At 39.3% G+C, this 16,037-nt stretch overlaps 1 protein-coding gene, 1 non-coding gene and 1 pseudogene across 3 annotated transcripts in view; 1 reads left to right on the top strand and 2 right to left on the bottom strand.

The window, feature by feature from the left end:
- The window catches only part of CHCHD3 (coiled-coil-helix-coiled-coil-helix domain containing 3), a 288,144-nt gene that overhangs the window by 84,579 nt on the left and 187,528 nt on the right, over positions 1-16,037 (top strand). The window lies entirely within an intron of this gene.
- On the bottom strand, positions 4,891-4,997 carry LOC137229605 (U6 spliceosomal RNA). Its single transcript, XR_010945762.1, has one exon. It is a non-coding gene; the product is annotated as a U6 spliceosomal RNA (small nuclear RNA).
- LOC137228651 (polyadenylate-binding protein-interacting protein 1 pseudogene) lies at positions 14,324-15,497 on the bottom strand (annotated as a pseudogene).

The following is a 16,037-nucleotide window of genomic DNA, read 5'->3' as shown; positions in this document are numbered from 1 at the left end:
AGTCCATAGTCTTTTGCACAGGTCCCCTGATAAATGCAGTGATTCCAAACCACATTTTTCTCCTACATCAAATCCAGGCAGCACTCTGAATCATTAAATATTAAACCTTATATTCAAGAACATTATTCACTCATTAATATTGCATTGCGGCCTAAACTTCATTGTTCAAAACATTTTAGGATATTATGCAAGTCTGTCAAAATACATTAACAAACTTAGTCATGTCTAACTAAGCAAAAAATGACAAACTGTTTGCACCACAAACGTGTTGTCGTTGAATTTTTGTACAGTGTAAGCATTTTAAGTTGGGATATTTGGAAATCACTGTAAAGATAAAATGGATTGCAGTAGAAGCCAGATGGAATAATGAATATTCATCTTCCATGTAACATCTGCTATATATCTTAATGAAATTTATAGTTATCCCTGAAATTTTTCTTCCTTGACAGTATTTATTTATCTCAAAATTATTTTAACTAGGAGTTGAATATGAGTTAGTACAATTCTGGCTGCTTATAAAACTGCAGTATCTGATTCAGGGACTGTTTTTCACATCTCCATGATGGCTATCATCGCTGCAAAATCGAAGCTAGATAGGCCTCCTGTGAACTGTGGATTAACTGGGAAACCTTTGATATTCGGCTGAGTGTAAAAGAGTGATTGAGTTCAAGTCTTGGTCTCTGTGACAAAATTTGTTCTGGATTGCCATGAACACATCTGGTTTCTTGCTGCTTTTCACAACCCTGTTAGTTACAGTGAGAAGCCATAAAATTCTTCCCAGGGAGGAAAATGATAGAAGCGTTTTTGTGTCCAAAATTGTTCCTTTTTTAAAAAAAGAAAATAAATCCCTTTTCTGGTGCAAGAAGGAAAATTCAGATAGCAAAAGGTGTGAAAATACACAATTGCTGAGGAGATACATTGGTTTTTTTTGTGCAGTGGAGATAACAAAGCATATGAGCTTTATCTGAAGTATGGTTTTATTGATTATATTATGCATTAGTGATTATTGACATTTGATGGGTTAGAATTTAATGAGGAAGACCAGTAAGAGCGAAGGTTGATGTTTCATCCTTGATTACCTTGAACAGAGGATGGATTAATTTTCCTATGATATGTGGATCAGAATCTATGTAAGTAGCCGGTGGGGTCATCTTGAACACCTACAGCTGTTATTTCAAAAATGAGAGGAATGGGTGTTGTGAGGTAAATAATGAAGGTGGCATAGTGAATTCCTGCTGGTTGGGAGTTAAATTATTCATTTTGTTGGTTTAGCTAACATGGTTCGTGCTGCGTGGGATTGGAGCACTATGTCACTGACTAATATTGCATAATTTAAAAGCCTCAGTTCCTCAGGCCTGTAATATAATTGAAATTTAGAAATGGTTGTTAACATTGTGGAAATAGTTTTCTTTGTGTAGGTAGGTGTGGTTTACCTAGCCATTTCGAAGTTCTTGTGTTGTTAAACATGGGTGTAAGGCGGAGGCAGTTTGCCCAGGATGTGCTTAGCTGTAGTTAATGTTGCAGTTCCTTTCTCTTGATCTGCTTCCACGCCATTGTGCTTTTCTGGAAAGACTGCCCCATCGTAAACGGTCCATTTCAAAAGCCTGGTGAGCGCACGTCCTCCTCACTCCAACTTCTCAGTTCCTTTTCCTCCTCACTGAGAATTACGTTGCGGATTAGTGAAGGGGTTTGGGAGGGTCGCCACCTCTGTAACTGCTAACTTTGGGGCTCATCATAGGCGTTTGTACCTTTGCAAAGCCACTTAAACAATAATTTATTACCTTCTCAGCTGTAGTAACTCTAAAGGGAGAAAGACCTAACACAAGCCTCTTTGAATTTTTGTACAATGTTATACACGGTGTTTTGTAGTCATACTCAGTGTGACTATAATCTTTAGTTTATCCTTCTTCACTTAATGTAATTTTACGCACAGATTTGTACCTTTGGAATAGCACTGTAGCAGTATTTCTCGACCTCAGGAGTCTGTGAGTGGAAAAAGAAAAGCGTGGAAGCACATTCTGGATCGCCTGTCAGCCAGCCACTCATTGCCATGTGATATCAGTACCTGTGTTTGTGTTTGCAACTGCATTAGGGCCAGTTGAGTTGTGTCCTGCATAAATGGATTGAAGAAGGAAGGGCTTTGTTAAGGGAGGGAGGAAAACCTAGACGCGTGTATTAATATTTGAACCAGAACGTGGAACATTTTACTTTGGGGGGCTTTGGCTGAGTGTTTTAGTTCACACAATCAAGACCATGTAGTGTAGTGACTTGCGCATGGTTTCTGGAGTCGCAAGTGTAGAATACAGATGCCACCACATATTTTCCTACTTGATTTTGAGCAGTTTAACTTCTCTCAGCTTTGGTTTCTTCAGCTCTGAAAGGTGAATAACAACTACTCTGGGATTTTTGTGAGGATTAAATGAAATAAAATACCTGGCATAAGGAGGTACTCCATAAATAGTTATAATTAGTTGATGTTATGCATTTTTTCATTTGGATGACATAAGTTATATGTTAAAGTCTTCAATACTAATAATAACAAATTAAATGGAATAGAGAGTGAGAGGACCACATGGGCCTGAATGCTCTTGTTGGAATAGTTGGAACTGTGTTCCAGCAGACTTCTCAAGAGCAAGGCCTCGCTGTTCTGCTCTGTCTTCTGGCCTGATTCCTTGTCCTCACACTATGGTGTGCATAGTAAATTCCTGATAAGTACTTTTTAATGCTTTTTCATTTTGCACCTCCATTTTGTTTATTTTTGCCATTGATGTGAGTTCTGAATGATAATTTTTACTTCTTAAAGTATGTCTGTGATTTAACTTGTAAGAGATGGGAAATATCAAGGGAATGAATAGGAGTTACCATAAAGTGACAGTAGGTAAAATCATACCGAATTTCATATCATTTGCTCTTTTGATATGTGTTTCTGCCATCTCATTTTATGTTTAAGGTGAAAATTAAAATGAAGTGAAATCGGGCTTCCCTGGTGGCGCAGTGGTTGAGAGTCCTCCTGCCGATGCAGGGGACACGGGTTCGTGCCCCGGTCCGGGAGGATCCCACATGCCGCGGAGCGGCTGGGCCGGTGAGCCATGGCCGCTGAGCCTGCGCGTCCGGAGCCTGTGCTCCGCAACGGGAGAGGCCACAGTAGTGAGAGGCCCGCGTACCACACACACAAAAAAGAAGTGAAATCCAGTATACTTGCTTAATGTGGCTTTCAGATCAATGTGTTTTTATTAGAGTTTGTTTTTTCTTTAGCATGATTTCATAGGGAAGGCTAGAAATAAAACGTCTGCCAAGGAATGGATTTTTAGCTGGTGAATAGTGTCAGAGAGGCATGAGCATGGATCGTTGTTACCTAGGGAGAGTGCAGCGTGGGGTGGGCGTGGTGGGTGCTGAGGCTGTCTGTTGTGCTTCCTGTGTGGACCAAGGTGACTTAAAACAGAAAGATGAGCCTGGTCTCACGGAGAAGGCCCCTTCCACTCTTGATATTTCTTTTGAGGTTACAGGGTAGTTGAAGTAAAAAATATAGGGCCGTCTTTATTCAGAAGTGCGACTGACGGAGATTCTTTTCTCAAGCTTGTGTCTAACTAGCTAATAATAACAGTTGTGACTGTGCTCAGTGATACAAAATTTGACTATCCTTTTGTTGGAGTGGGTTTCAAATAGTGTTTTGGGCACAAAATTGCTGGAGGCGGGTTGTCCCTCTGTTTCACGTACAACTTCATTTTCTCTTCAGTTTTCCGAAGAGGGTGCCCTCTTCTCTCAGCTAGACTGGACTTTACAGCAATTGGCTGAGCATTTCACCAGCATTATAGAACAGGTGCTTGCTGTGGAGTTTAATCTTGAACTTACTACCGTGTGATACTAAAAGCAGAGCTCTGCGATATAGGGTGTCTTCTATCCGTTGATTCCCCAAGGCCTGTCCCTCAGTTATGCCTGATGATGATCTGTGAGCTGCAGAACCGGACCATGTTGTTCTGTCCCCATGTAAAAATTGCTCTTATTTGACTGTGTTCTGGTATTAGTAGTTTTCACCCTGTATATATCTAGAAAGACTTCATAGTCCTTGCAGTATGGGGTGGGGGGGCTATGCTTCTTTTTAGGAAAATGCAGCTTAGAGTGTAGAGACGAAAATAGGAAAATGGTTTCCATAAGAATTAATGTACAGTGCCCGAGATTGCCCCATCCAGCACGTTTAATCTCTTAACTCTGCCCTAAAATGCTGTAAGTACAGTAAGTCCCCTACATACGAACGAGTTCCATTCCAAGAGCGTGTTCATAAGTCCAGTTTGTTCATAAGTCCGACAAAGTTAGCCTAGGTACCCAACTAACACAATCGGCTATATAGTACTGTACTGTCATAGGTTTATAATACTTTTCACACAAGTAATACATAAAAAACAAAAAACAAAATATTTTTAATCTTATGGTACAGTACCTTGAAAAGTACAGTAGTATAGTACAACAGCTGGCACACGGGCTGGCATCGAGTGAACAGGCAAGGAGAGTTACTGGAGGAGGAAGAGGAGGGGGGATATGGCAGAGCTGAAGGATCGTCAGCAATAGGAGACGGAGGGCAAGCTGCAATTTCAACTCATGCCTGACGTTGATGGAATGCACGTTTGCATCTTTGAAAGTTTGCAACTTAGGTTCATATGTAGAGAACTTTCTGTAACTCTTTAATGTGGGGAAAAAAAGGTATAATAAAAATTTTTTTGAACATCTTTATTGGAGTATAATTGTTTTACAACGGTGTGTTAGTTTCTGCTGTATAACAAAGTGAATCAGTTATACATATACACATGTCCCTATATCTCTTTCCTCTTGCGTCTCCCTTCCTCCCACCCTCCCTACCCCACCCCTCTAGGTGGTCACAAAGCCCTGAGCTGAAAAAATACGGAACGCTTCACGAATTTGCATGTCATCCTTGCGGAGGGGCCATGCTAATCTTCTCTGTATCGTTCCAATTTTAGTATACGTGCTGCCGAAGCAAGCACTTTAGTAGAAATTTTAAAGGTGGAAAGGATTCTATGGAGTTGGAGGCTTGAAAGCATCTCCATTGTCCTCTCATTGCAATTTCAGTCTAATTCCCAGGTGCTTTTTCTTAGTAGAGCATCTGATGGATGGGTGAGAGCCAGTAGGTTAGTTTCGGCACAGCACAAGTTGGCCCCAGTGTATTTGAATGTTCCTGAGAGAAGCTTTTGATTTCTCTGTCTCTGTTGTCTGGGTGGGTAGAGGGTGGGAGACGGGAACAGAGAGACTTTCTCTTGGTTCCCTTGACAGGGGGCTGACAAGGTCTCAGCCTGTGGTATACCACTGGGCCACAGGGTGGAGACTGCTTCATCTCCCACCATTCAGCGGGCATCTCTGCTTAACATAACCGGACAGCTGGGCCTGAGCCCTGGTGAGTAGGAGATGAAAAGCAGTAGCAGCCAGGGAGAAGGACACTCAAAAAAGGTGCTTCTAGCAAGAACTGTTGAAATATTTGAATGGTGCTTTTGATGTTTGTAGCACTGGCAACTGTTGCCACTTGGTTGTTGGTGGTAAGACACATTGATTTTAAGAGGCATCTTGATTTCATATTGAAGGATGAGGGTGAAATAACCCTGTATATTTGATGAAATAGACTAAATTCTAGGTGGAAATAAAGGGAAGAGAGAGAGGAGCAGTGATAATTAAATGATATAAAAACATTTCACTGAGCTGAAGAAAGACTGTAGTCTGCAAATTGAGAGGCCTCTCTTTATTCCAGGGGGATTGATGAGAAAAGATGCACACCTAGTCATAGACTGCTAGAATTTCTGAACTCTAAGGATGAAGAGAAAACCTTACAAGCTTCCTGACAGAAAGAACCACTGATTTGTAAAGGAAAAGGAGGTCAGTCTGGTTTAGGCTTTTCTTTGCCAAACTGGAAGCTAGAAGGCAGAGTGACATCTAGGGATTCCTGAGAAAGGACTGAAACCCCCCAATTCTTTGTTGAGCTCTCATATGCCTGTCAGGGTGAAAGAGAGACTCACAGATATGCTAGGATTTGGAGAACTTATTAATGTGAACAGCAGCCAGAATCCACTAAGGAGACAAAACTCATCAGTTATTTTTACAGAGAGAATTTAATGCAAGAATTGTTAATGCAGAACAACAACAACACAACTCAAAGGCAGGGCTGTTCAGTAGAGATGTAATGTGAGCCATCTATGTAATTAAAATTTTTCTAGTAGCCACATCAAAACAAATTCTAAGATTTTATTTTCCCCAGTATATTCAAAATATTATATTTTAACATATAATCACTATAAAACATATTAGTCCTACTACATTCTTATTTTCATACTCAGTATTAAAAATCCAGTATGTATTTTATACTAACAGCACGTCTCAGTTTGGACAAATCAAATTTGGGCTTGACAGCCACGTGTGGCTGATGTTGACTGTATTGGCCACTGCAGCTCTAAGCTATCCCAGAGGTAGCAGTGGCAGGAAGCAGCAGGATTGAAAACATTGATGCTTGAAGGAGGGCGCTGTGGAACTGTAGTCTAGAGGAGGGGAGGCCAGTGGGTCTGGGACTCAAGATATTTGAGGAGCCTACCGGGAGGCAGGGCTGGTGTTTCCAGAGTGAGGTGCAGTTAGGTTGCAGGTTTGAGCAGACTGCAAACTGGATTGGACTGCTGCTGTAGGAACAAGTGCTGCTGCTAGCCTGAAGCAGTGAGGCCAGAGCAATGCTGCAAGGCGTGGACTGCAAACTGGAGAGTTCCTTTTCCCTCCTCCAGCCTGCGGTCTCCCTCTGTCGCCCTCTATTGGCAGAGCCTAACAGGAACCCAGCTGCAAACCAGAATGGGATTTAGAGACTCCCGCTGCCACTTCACAAAGCAGACGATAAAGAGGGGTGTGAAGCCGAGTCACGGCTAAGTATCTGACACGGTGGTCCATCTTAGGAAGATTCTTAAAGAATTCGAACCAAATTACAAATTAATTATAGCAGAGATCTTAAATAGGGAAAGGTAGAGAGGAGAAGCAGCACCCATGAGAATCAACCTTTGTACTGTATACATGGATGATAGACGGGGAACATCTAACAAAGCTGCTAATAAGGATTCTTGAAAATGAAGAGTAATTCTTAATTGAAAACTAGGAATTGTATGAATTTAAAAGCTCTGAACTCTTAGCTAAGAGTTGGGGGTGGGCAGTCAAAGTATTCAAGTGATTTCATCTTACTGAGTTTGCAGAGGGTGGTGGTTGAGAAAGTAGTAGGAATTTTGTTTTTAAACAGTAGTAGGGAAAAAAGCGTTTGTGAATGTTCAGGAAGAGGATGACCACAAATCTCACAGAAAAGTACCAAAGATCTTTCTGAGAGGGGAAGAGAATGTGTAGTAACTTGATATAACTGGGAAAATAAGGAAAGGGTAAAAAGAAATAACAGCAAAGTAAGATTAATAGTAAATGTAATATAAAAGGAAAGAAAATTAGGTTTATCAGTTTCTTACTGTTAATAATTGTGCCTGGCCACAATTATCCATTTAAAGATCAAGGCTGCCAGATTATATTCACACACACACACACACACACACACACACACACACACACACACACAGAGCAAGAGCTATGTATTATTTATGTGACATACACTTAATTTGTTTTAATCTTAATAAAAGTTAAAAAATTAATGGATTGGCAAAGCTGTACCAAACAAAAATATGAGAAAAGGTACAAATGAAGGTTGTAAGCGCTAAACAATTAAAAAAGCACAATTATGTAATGATAACAACCAAAGTTTATAAAGACAGCAGTCATTAACCTTTATGCATCAGTCAAATTAGCAGCTCAATATGGGAATCAAAAATGATTAAAAATTCAAAGACTACTTGATTTAAAAAACAATAAAGGACTTTGTATAATTATTCTTTCTTTAAAAATGTTTACTCTAGGATTGATGGAGTAGTCTGCTAAGCTTTAACATTCAAACATCTACCATAAAAAACACTGGAGTGAGTTAGATGGTATGTGTATCTGTGTATGTTTGAGAGGCATAATGCAGGTGGAGGGTGAGAGGTTGCAGTTTGGTTCAAGCTTGAAAGTCCTTTGAAATAGAAAAGAAGAAAAGTATTGATTCTTTGCCCTACAAATCTTAGAAAGGAGAATGGTAATATCTTCTCTCTCTCTGGTCAAAAGTTTGCCAAGACTTACCAACTGAACAAGGACAGTTTCAAAATATGTGTCCTGGCAAAAATGTGTCTTTTAACAAAAAGAAACATAAGTGCAAAACACTGTAAAAGGCTTGATGTATCTTTTGTATTCGTTAGTATACTAGGATGCTGTCATTTCTTCAGAGACCAGGGCCCTGAACCAGGGAATGTTGTCCTGGTTTCCTGTCTTCAGGAGGCAGCCATCTCATGTTGTCATCTGTCCCTGGCTCAGGCCCAACGGGGTGAGGCCAGTGCTTAAGTTGCTGTCTTGCCCCGCTGGGCTGATGAAAGGGATTTGCCCCAGAGATACCTGCATTTGACCTCTGGTTCGTTTTTCCTCCGAGAACTCTGTGGTCTTCCTCCAGCATCTCAGTAAATAAACAACTGCAGCACCCATCCAGTGTATGTTCACAAGGGAGAGGGATGTAGGTATTTTCAAAACACGTCTTCAGTAGTAACAGGTCATGCATGGGCATTTCCTTCCACTACTTCTATAAAACAGTTTATTTTCAAGCCCTGCTGATATGGCACAGTTCAGTGGTGTGTGTCTCTGCCTCCCTGCTCCCATCATTGTTCAGTTGTATTTTGAATGTTTTGACAATTGATGTATACTTTAAGATAAAAAGATGATTATTGTAGTTTAGGATGCCTCTAAATATTCAGTTTAAGACAGATAAAAAAGAGGCCATGGGTCCTTCTAGTTAGATGCAAGACAAGGGTGCTTTGGGGTGTCGTGTAACTTCCTCCTGGGGAGTTTAATTGTGTATTCCTGAGGGAGGGAGGTGTGTGGGCCAAGGATATGGTGACGTTAACTTGTGAACTAAAACCAGAATTCTTTTCAAATATAGATCTATTTTTTCAGTGCAGTAAGAGAATGTATTTGATAAGAAAATGGTCCGAGAAAATCCAGGACAGGTAGAACTTGTTCTCAAGTGAGACTTGAAATAGGGACTCGAGGTACAAAGTAATATGCAATGTGTAAAGGAGAGGTGATCGTCTGGAAGGGGGAGATGAGAACCATTTAAGATTACAGCTATGGGTAATCCCTCATAATAGTTGTAGGCTTCCGGTTATGGGCTGAGTTTTTTCCCTTAGGCATCATTTTGAAGCCATGCAGGAAAATGCCCCCAGATCGTGAGTAAATTTTAGTGTGCTTTAATCACTTTTTATAAGTATTCTTGTGGAAAGGAAGGAAACATTGATTGTTAAATTCTGAATGACATTTTAAATGATATTTATGTAGAAACATAGATGAGCAAAATAAATGTCCTCTTGGTTGTATTCAGAACCAAGTCTTAATGCTGGTTAAATAATACTGATACACTGTAGGTTTGCTAGATTTCAGTCATTCAGCATTCCAAGACAGTGCCATTTCTTTCTAAATTACCATTATATCAAGGGTACCTGTGTTCCATCATATTAAACTCTATTCATTTCTTTCAAAAATATTTATTGAATGCCTGCCAAGAGCCAGGCACTATTTAGTGTCTCGGTTACAGTGGTGCCTAAGACAAAGTTCTTACCCTCCGGCTTACATTCTAGTAGTATATATATATATTATGTGTTTGTGTGTGTTTGTTCATGGGTTTATCTTCTGTAAGAATGCAGGCTCCGAAGTCAGCCTGCCTGGCTACACCTCTCACTGGCTTTGTGACCTCGGGCAAATTACTTACAAGTTCTGTAAGCCTTAGCTTTACCTAACTTCTGTGTGCCTCAGCTTCCTCATCTGAAATACAGTAATTTGATAGGGTTTTTGTGAGGATTAAATGAATTACACCTGTCGAGTGCTTAGAACTGTACCTGGTACAAAGTAAGCATTAATAAATGCTAACTCTTTATCTGTTATACATATAGATATTACATCTCTATATACATATATAGATGTTACATATAGATACATATTATATGTGAATGTAATATGGTTATATTAATGTACATTCATCTTTATGTGTTTATTTGGGGATCTCAATGCATGTACATTTCCTTCCAGGATTTGAAATAATTTGAGCTGAGAAATTTTATTAAGCTTGCCTTGTACTTTTATTTTGGTAAAGTCTTATTAATAGAAAGCTGTATACTTGTTTTGTCATTATTTTTAATAGTATAATAATTAGTTTGTTGGATTACTGGCTCAGCTTTTCCGTTTAAAAAATGAGTAGTAAACAGTATTTTGAATGCTGGTTCAGCATGTCCTGACAAAGTATGATGCATTAAAATAAAATTCATCATTAGCATTAAAAATGACCTTTGAGGTTGTAGTCGCTCATTTTTCTCTTCCAGTGTTTGAAACAGTCTGAGTCAAGTACATTGCAATAGTATGCAGATATTGTCTGTGTGTAATGGTCATAGTTCAATTTTAGATAAATCATTTCCTCAAATCACTTTATCTAGAACCATCTCAGTTTCCCATTTATTCTCACCCATTATCTGAGGTTCTTATCAACTTTCCCTCAGTAATATAATGGCCTTATATATTAAATTATTAAGTAATTTTCTAAGCTAGAATTGTATAGCATTACCTTTGTGTCAGCCTACATGAAGATAAATCTGAGTGTTTGTGAATGGCCAGGTTCAGAGAAACATTTAGGGCCACTGAAAGCCAAACCACTTTGGGAAAGGGCCGGTTTGACTCTGGCAAACTCTGACTTGACATAATGAAAACAAATAAAAAGTGAGCTTCTTTTAAAATAATTATGAGTAATATGATTTTTAAAAACTGTCCTTATATGACCACAAAGGTGAGTAATGTAATGGAAACTGATTCCCGTTGGAGTGGTGGTGGTGTCATTCTTCAGGAGGTTTAAGAACCATGGCCTTGGAAATCAGATCAGGTCATTTCAGGTCTCCTGTGTGCTTTTCCACATCTCAGTTTTTCTCATGTTAAAGGAAGATAGTAATACCTCCTTCCTCGAGGACAACAAAGTTGAATATATAAAAAATGCCTAGCTAAAGTTATCTTTAAAATACCCTTCCCATTTTCTTAAAACCTTTAGGTTCTTTCAATAAAATAATTAATATCGGTATTATTAATATTACCAGATATCTATGAGAACTGAATATATTTGAGTAATTTATTATTATTATTTCCATTTAAAGGACATGTTGTAATATAATATTCATTGTAGGAGATTTGGCTGGTTTTTAGAAATTCATTTTGCTGGTGTATCTTAAATCTCTTACCTGATTGAGAATATACTGAGAACAAGAACTAGGTTGCTAGGGCTTGAGGTATAAGGGCAGAGCTGACTGGTATTTGTTTCATTAAGCTTAGGCAAGCTATCCAATTACTTAATGCAAATAAGAAAAGTTTACACTAAACTCCTACTTCTTTGCTTAAAACTCTAGAGAATTTAAATGAGGGGAGATATGTATTTAAAAGAAGGAAATTTAAATGAAACTTAAATCAGGGGCTTAATGTAGAATAATATTAGACCAGCAGATCTGAAATAATAAGTGGGAAATGCCAGTAAATAAAAAAGAGAATGTATTCTCCAAGATACTTGGCATGTTTAGTTTTATTTTGAGATAATTCTTAAATCTTTGGAAACCCAATAATGAAAGACTTACTTTATCTCATACCTTTTTTTTTTTTCTTTACACGTCACACGGACCTTAAAAGTAGCGGTTCCATTGTCAAAGAGGGCTTCACCCCTCTTTCCCTTGGGGAGTGTTTGCAAAACAACTTGGCTTTGGATCTATACTCAAGGAGGCCGGTAGCACTCAGAGAGGCCCAGAAAAGAGAGTCATCACATTGGGCTCAAAATAAGAGAAAAATTGGTTGATCACACAGCCACTATCTTTCATAGATGGCCATTGAATAGAAAAGCCTGATGGAATATAGAAGCAAGGGCACTGAGAGGAAGCTCTGAAAAGAATTGGGAGCTTCTGAGAATACAAGCACATTTTCATTGCAAAGTAGTTGTAAGTTGTTAAATGATCTCAATGAATCCATAAAAGAGGAAGCTTATTCGAAGAAAATATTGCTATAAATGCTTTATGTGGAGGGGGGAGAGGTGGGGAAATGAGGAATAGTGCAATTTAGACATTTCTAGTCTATTGCTTTTATTTCTGAAGGCACTGGACAAAGCTCTATTAGTTATACCATTTTTTCTGAAACTCTGCCCTCCAAAATAATTTGAAAGAAAGCGGAACTTTCTTCTAAAATTTTCTAAATTTTTTTTTTCTAAAATTGCAAAGGTGATTTTAAGCTTCAGGGACCCTTCCAAAACCTCGCACTAATGTTTATTGGTGTGTGTGTGTGTTTGAAGAGAGCTCTCAGTGTCTAGGTGACCCAGCCTTTGGTATCTGAGAAGGCAGGACAGAACTTTAACTACAGAAAATAATTGCTCAGTGCCTCTGGAACTGACTGAGGTTTTCTCTAAGACAGTTTTTCCTTCCTGATGTTGCTCATTTTATGTTTCTTAGATTTCAGTTTAGATATCAGCTCCTACCCATATAGTTTTATGGCAACCTCACTTTTTAAAAATAATGAATTTGTCAGAGTTGAAGCTTCATGAGGGTAGGTGTCTCTTTTGCTCACCATCTTATTCTCAGTAATCAGAATAGTGCCTGTCACCAGTAATTATATACTGCATGAATTTGTGAATCCCGTTTACTTCTATCTAGTGTACAGTTTTTAATCAAGTAGTTGGAGACTCTAAGGGTGAGACTAGAAATATAAGTGCTCATTGAGTGAAAATTAGAAAATTTGGAGATATTACTCCTTCGTTTCATTTATCCCCTGACTCTACATTTCTTAAGAAATTTTGAAATGGAGAGTAATATATTTAATATATGATGTTTGTAGAACTTTTAACTGCAAGGGACCTTAGACTGTAAAGCTCAGCCTTCAAATTTTAGGGCTGAGAAAACTGAGGTTTATTAGATTGTACCACTGAGTTGCTGATAGGTAATGATAACTTGTTCCGGGCCCTGCTGTCAGACTGAAAGATACAAAATTCTGTTTCATAAACAGTCATACACAGACCTTTCTTCTTTTCGTTTTATTTTCAGCTATTCCTTTAGAACTAACTATCTGAGAATTTGTACAGGTCTATTTGTAAGGATAAATGAAAGTAACTGTAAGAATTAAGAAAGGAAAATTCCTTTTTGATCAATTTGTGCCCCTTGCAATCTCTCTTCAGCCAAGAGTCAAGCATAGTTAGATGTCTTAGGTATTGAAAGAAAGCAAAACTTTCTTCTAAAATTTTCTAAATATTTTTTCTAAAATTGCAAAGGTGATTTTTCAGGGACCTTCCAAAGCCTTGCACTAATGTTTATTGATAACTCTGTGTGTGTGTGTGTGTGTGTGTGTGTGTGTGACACACACACACACAGAGTTAGGTATTTCAGAGGCTCTGAAATGTTGTGGAATGTAAAACGCCCTTCTGTTTTAGGTTAGTGTGGTCTTGGATCATCGCACTTGTGACACTTAACGTCATGGTGGCTCGGCCTTTGTAGGGCTCAGTTTGTGTCTGGTTTTGTAAATTCCACAGTCTTCTGTTTTCTGTAACTTGTTTTCCATTTTTGTCTGTGGTTGGAAATATGCCACTCATTCATTCATGCGTTTACTCAGGTATTTTTTGAGCACTTACTGTGTGGGGCAGGCACTGTTTTAAGCACTTAGGGATATAGCAGTGAAAAAAACCCAGACCAGGTCTTCGCCCTTGTGGAGCTTAGAGGCAAGTGGGAAAGAAAGAAAGGAGCATGTGCAAGGATGGGGCTGCTAGAGTCATTATAGTCAATTTACATTTTAGGGGTCCTTGATCATAAAAATAAAGCAGAACTGGGACTTCCCTGGTGGCGCAGTGGTTAAGAATCCACTTGCCAATGCAGGGGACGCGGGTTCGATCCCTGGTCTGGGAAGATCCCACGTGCTGTGGAGCAACTCAGCCCATGTGCCTGTGCTCTAGAGCCCACGAGCCACAACTACTGAGCCCATGTGCCACAACTACTGAAGCCCTTGCACCTAGAGCCTGTGTGCTGCAACAAGAGAAGCCACGGCAATGAGAAGCCCATGCACCAGAACGAAGAGTAGCCCCTGCTCACCGCAACTAGAGAAAGCCCGCGTGCGGCAACGAAGACCCAACACAGTGAAAAATAAATAATAAATAAATTTATAAAAAAATAAAAATAAAAAATCAGCGTAACTTAAACTGCTTTATAAAATTGATACGCTGAAATTTAATTTTACTGTTTTCGCTTATGCTCTGATACCAAACAGGACTTTTCATAATCTTCTTCTATCTCTGGGTCCATCTTATCATCAGTATCATCCAAGTATGACCACCCCCAGATAAATCTGTTCCATTTTCTTCATAATCTGGAAAAAAGTCTTCTCTTTCAAGTAACTTTTATATTTCTCTTGGTAATCTGATCAGCTGCAGTGAAAGGAACACCGTCAGATGTATAAAATGTTGGCTCATTCATAAAATAATTAGGATCATTTTCAGGTGTTGCTTCCCTGTATGTTGAAGTTGCATGGACTCTACCCCAGTTACTTGACCGGAGTTCTACAAGCTTCAGGAGCATCTGTTTTACATCTCTGCTGCAGTTTGCATCTAGGACAACATTTTCACTTTTCTGAATAATTTCTTCCATATCAGTCTTTCCTTTTTCCTTCCAGGCATCTTCTAAAACTCACCCTGTCAACTTCAGTAATTTTACTGCACAAATTAAGTTGTCATCCATAGGATCAGAAAAGAGGGCATTCAGCAGCTCCCGAAGACTGACCTGAAGAATGTCTGCCCTTGTAACCTGTCCATTTGTTCCTTTGATCTCCAGGTTAAGATAAAGTTCTCCCAGAAAGAGTACAAATGCGTGGAATCGTTTTCGAGTCACTTTATCCCCTTTTGCAGCTTGATCTTTAATTTCATATTCAGTCCGACATCTTTGAAGTAGCAGCTGGCGGAAGTTGCCACTCTGTGGGCTAATTGTCAGATGATGGGACAGGTAATTACAGAGGCGAGCTCCCATGGAAGAGAAATTTGGGATAGGTGTGGCCTGTTGATAGGTGAGATCCACAAGTTCTTGCAAAGCATCATCTGTTGTAACCCAGCCATTCAGGGTCTCCGCAAACTGTTCAATTTCAGTTTCAAAACTGCCAGGCTGCTCTGAAAGATGATTTAAAAAATCCTGAACATATTCTGACAAAGTGGGATAATCCTCACAACCATCCTCATAGGATTCTGTATAATTAGAAGAATAACTTGATGGGTAAAATTGAGGGGCGTTTACAGACAGCTTAGACATTAATACAGGAGCTACAACCACCTGGGGTTTAGCCATTGTTGACTCCAGATCCTGCTGTGGGATATTATCCTGAGAACTAGGTGGAGCTCTCAGGGGCCTTGTTTGTTCCCTGGCGGCCCGGCCTACATGAGGTTCTCTGGAGAGAAGTCCTTACTTTTTCTTTTTAAAGCATTGCTTATACCTTTGGGATATGATGGTATAGAGGGGTTATTCTCACAAAGAAGAAAAGGCAATCAGAAAATCTTCGTCCATGAGATTAGACTAAAATGTACTCTCATTCAGTGACTGCTGAATACCTTTATGTGCCGGACACTGTGGTGAAGATGGGTGCCAAAGTAATTTATCCTTGTCATGCACAGTGTGGAGGGGTTTTAGTGGATTGTAACTTAGCGTGAACTAATTGTGTGATGAGGTTACTGATAGACCTAATGCAATCAGATGCTTCATTAGTAGAATTAGTGTTGTGTGGGAATCTTGGGAGGTGAGGTTCTGTTGTCTTACTTTGCTGGACCGTGTCTGCCGTGTTGCATTTAGTTTGGAGCTAAGGGACAAATTGGAGTCATCCCACAAGTGAGGAGCCCTGCTATTGAAGGGTCTGGCCATTTT

Source organism: Pseudorca crassidens, chromosome 8, assembly GCF_039906515.1.
Source record: "Pseudorca crassidens isolate mPseCra1 chromosome 8, mPseCra1.hap1, whole genome shotgun sequence".
Classification (NCBI taxonomy): Eukaryota; Metazoa; Chordata; class Mammalia; order Artiodactyla; family Delphinidae; genus Pseudorca; species Pseudorca crassidens.
The sequence above is the reverse complement of the archived record's forward strand: the minus strand, read 5'-3'. Positions and strand labels throughout refer to the sequence as shown.